Source organism: Diceros bicornis, chromosome 6 (genome assembly GCF_020826845.1).
Source record: "Diceros bicornis minor isolate mBicDic1 chromosome 6, mDicBic1.mat.cur, whole genome shotgun sequence".
NCBI classification, from domain to species: domain Eukaryota; kingdom Metazoa; phylum Chordata; class Mammalia; order Perissodactyla; family Rhinocerotidae; genus Diceros; species Diceros bicornis.
The window spans coordinates 50,949,201-50,953,650 of record NC_080745.1 but is presented as its reverse complement, the minus strand read 5'-3'; the positions used below and the strand labels follow the sequence as shown (position 1 = coordinate 50,953,650).

Sequence of the window (4,450 nt, the reverse complement as noted above, 5' to 3'; positions counted from 1 at the left end):
AAAATTGCCTATTGAGTTTTCTTTTCTATTAAATACACACACACAAATAATCTCAAAGTAAAAATAATATGCAAAAATTCATGTAGTAAAAATGAAAAGTTCTGTTTATCCTAGTCTTTTCCATCATGGGAATTTACGTTATTACGTTGCTAACAGTAGGAGTATATCGTGATATCTACAGTGTTTGTGTGTTGATTTTTATTTAAATTTTTTATTTTACTTGAAATTATTATGAAAAATATATGCATAAGTTTATTATTTGATAAGAAGCCTTGTAAATAGTAAGCAAATGATCTTGTGGAAAAAAATTCAGGAAGAAATTTACATTTTATGCTGAAATTGCTTAAAATATGGAAAAGCTGCAGGCTGTTAACATTTTAAACTGATCTCTTCATCAAGGATGGAGCCCTACCTCCTGTTAATGATTCTGTGTTGAAACAAACAATCAAAACAAAGTAAACAGTGAAAAAAGGGAGAGGAAGGGTGAAAAGTCTGGGGATGAGTTTGAGAAATGTAAAGCAGTCTATTCAGAATGTAGTCTTTCTGACCACCATGGCATACCATGGCCAGGGTCAATGAGGGCAGAAGATGAAGGTGCAGCCCATCAACCTCATCTTCAGACACCTGCAAAATAGAGCCTGGATCCAGGTGTGGCTCCATGAGCAAGTGAAATATGCAGATGGAGAGCTATATGGTTGGTTTTGATTAGATGATGCGAAAGAGATTAGTTCTAAAACATTCAGGAAAAAGGCTAGGTCATATCATGAGTATTACTTTGGTACAAAGTGTCTCCAACTAGAAATGAGCAATGAAGTGAGAAGTTGAGAAGGCAGTGTAGTTTTTTGTTTGCTTGTTTAAAGTATCTTTTGTTGCAAATATAGTTCTAAAACAATTGTTCATATTGCTTTAAATTACCCTTATGTTACTATGAGATCTCAATACATGCAGTTAGGTTATTATTATTTTTTAAATATTGTCATAAGGCTAGTCCTGGGGCTGGAAATGAAAGTCAGAACGCTGATCCTGCATATTAGAGTACTTCTTTGGTTCTCCAGTCTTGCAATATGTTGCTGACTTGGCCCTATGTGTAAATACGTTACGTGTTTGCTATGGGTTCATCACTTCACCTGTCCTACCTGTGCGAGAGGAAAGCTCAGGCTGGGAGATGGTAGAGCCCATTCTTCTTGTGTAGTAGTTTTAGGAATTACCCTTGCATCTTGCTGTGCCTTGAAAAGATCAATCCCAAACAAAAGACTTAACACAGGTTGAAAGTGAAATTAAGATTTCACCCTTGGCCAAATCTCACTCCACATATTAGACGAGTGACTGCTAACAATTAGAGATGCTTACCAAGATCTTTTTCTATGCCTTTATATACGCATATATATATATACATACACACATATATATACACATATTTCATAACTATTGTTACATTTTACATATTGTTATGTCACCTATATTACTTATTTTTTGATATATCAAAGGTATTTCTATGTCTGTACATATACTTTTATGCTATTCTAGTTTTATCGCTTACATAGTATGTCATATTATGGATGTCACTTTTTAATGAGAATCTAAGTTGATTCTAATTTTTTACTATTTCAAACAATGCTACAGTGAGTAATATTTCTATGCATCTCTGGCACATATATGATTATTTCTATAGATAAAATCCTAGATATAGAATTTCTAGTTCTAAAGTCATATGCATTTTACATTTTGAAAAATAGATTCAGTTGCCGTCCAAAGAGCTGAATACTTTTATATGTATAAATGGTTATCAACACTAAATTTTATCAATCTTTTGAATTTATGCCAATCTCTGATATGGCAATCTGAAATATATTTCATTTTTATTTCGTGTTAATTTGAAGAAGCATATTATGTTTTAAAATTAATCGTTTGTGTTTAATATTTTTCAAATATTAATTAATAACTTTACCAGTGCTTTTATACTTTTGAAAAATTTACTTTAAAAATTTATCTAGGATATATATTATAGCAGCTGCTCCATCTTACATTCTCACAGCAATGTATGAAGTATTCAGTTTCTCCTCATCCTCACCAACACTTCATTTTCTTTTTTTTCTCTTTTTTCATTATTGTTATCACAGTAGATATGAAGGGATATATTATGATTTTGATTTGCATTCTCCTAATGACTAATGATCCTGGGTATCTTTTCATGTAGTTATTGGCCATTCATATACCTTCTTGAAGAAATGTCTATTCAATTCATTTGCCCAATTGTTTTTATTAACACTTTATCTTTTTAGAGCTGTTTTAGGTTCAAAGCAAAATTGAGGGAAAGATACAGAAAATTCCCTTATATCTCCTGACCCTACACATTCATAGCCTCTCGTATTATCAACATCTCCCACTAGAGTGGTACATTTGTTACAATTGAGAAACCCACATTGAAACATCATCATCTCTCAAAGTCCATAGTTTACGTTAGGGTTCACTCTTGGTGTTGTACATTCTGTGGGTTTGAACAAATGCATAATGACATGTAGCCATCATTATGGTATGCAGAGTATTTTCACTGCCCTAAAAGTCCTCGTGCTCTGCCAATTCATCTCGCCGCCCTCAGTCCCTGGCAACCACTGACATTTTTTATTGTCTCCATAGTTTTGCCTTTTCCAGAATGTCATATAGTGGGAATCATACAGTATGTAGTCTTTTCAGATTGGCTTCTTTCACTTAGTAATAATGCATGTAAAGTTCTTCCATATCTTTTAATGCCTTGACAGCTCATTTCTTTTTAGCACCGAATAATATTTCTCTGTCTAGATGTACCACAGCTTATTTATTCATTCACCTACTCAAGGACATCTTGGTTGCTTCTAAGTTTTGGCATTTACAAATAAAGCTGCTATAAAAATCTATGTCCAGGTTTTTGTGTAGATATAAATTTTCAGCTCCTTTGAGTAATTACCAAAGAGTGAGATTGCTGGTTCATATGGTAATAGTATGTTTAATTTTGTAAGAAAGTGCCAGACTGTCTTCCAAAGTGGCTGGACTATTTTGCATTCCCACCAGCAATGTATGAGAGCTCCTGTTGCTGCACGTCCTCGCCAGCATTTGGTGTTCAGTGTTGCAGATTTTGGCCATTTTAATGGATGTGTAGTGGTATTTCATTGTTGCTTTAATTTGCCTTTCCCTGATGAGCGTCTTGAGTGTCTTTTCATATGCTTATTTGCAGTCTGTATTATCTCTTTTTGGTGAAATTCTAAGGTGTTTGGCCCATTTTAAAATTGGGTTGTGTCCTTATTGTTGAGTTTTATAAGTTCTTTGTATATCTTGGATAACTGTCTTTTATCAGATATGTCTTTTGCAAATATTTTCTCCCAGTCTGTGGCTTGTTTTCTCATTCCCTTGACCTTGTCTTTCACAGAGAATTTTTTATTTTTAATGAAGTCCAGTTTACCAACTATTTCTTTCATGCATCATACCTTTGATGTTGTATCTAAAAAGTTATTGCCGTACCCAAGGACTTCTAGGTTTTCTCTTATGTTATCTTCTAGGAGTTTTACAGTTTTGCATTTTACATTTAGGTTTTTACCTAAGTATTTAATTTTTGGGGGTGCTAATATAAATGGTGTTGTGTTTTTAATTTCAAATTCTACTTGTTCATTGCTGGAATATAGGAAAGAGATTGACTTTTGTATGTTGACCTTGTATCCTGCAACCTTGCTATAACTGCTTATTAACATTTGCTCGATTTTTAATTGGGTTATTTTTCTTATTTTTGAGTTGTAATTGTTTCTGATATCTTCTGAATAAAGATCCTTTATAATATATATATGAGAAAAATATTTTCTCTTATTCTATAGGTTGTCTTTTCACTTTCTTGATGGCGTCCTTTAAAGCATAACGTGTGTGTGTGTGTGTGTGTGTGTGTGTGTGTGTATTTATGTGTGTGTGTGTGTGTGTGTGTGTTTGATAGAGCCGAACTTACCTCTCTTTGGTTGCTTGTGCTTTTGGCATCTTATCTAAGAATCCATTGCCTTACCAGTGTCATGGAGATTAATTTTTGTATTTTCTACTAGTAGCTTTATAATTTTAGCTCTTATAGTTAGGTCTTAGATCCATTTGAGTTGTTTTGTATATGGTGTGAAGTAGAGGTCTAACTCTATTCTTTTGCATTGGATATCCAGTTATCCCAGCACGATTTATTGAAATGACTATTCTTTTCCTGTTGATTTGTCTTGGTATACTTGTTGAAAATTTACCTATCGTTAAGATAAGGGTTAATTGCTGGACTCTAAATTTTATTCCATTGATCTATACATCCATCCTTATGCCGGTACCACACTCTTTTGATTAGTATAACTTTGTAGTATATTTTGAAACTGGGAAGTGTGGGTCTTCCACATTTGTTCTTCTTTTTCAAGATTGTTTTGGCTATTCTGGGTTACTTGTATTTCCCTATGTTCTGGAC

The 4,450-nt window shown here is 33.3% G+C and overlaps 1 pseudogene; it reads left to right on the top strand.

Annotated features, from left to right (window-relative positions):
• Window positions 1-552: 552 nt before the first annotated feature.
• Window positions 553-799, top strand: LOC131406792 (small nuclear ribonucleoprotein E-like; annotated as a pseudogene).
• Window positions 800-4,450: the final 3,651 nt, after the last annotated feature.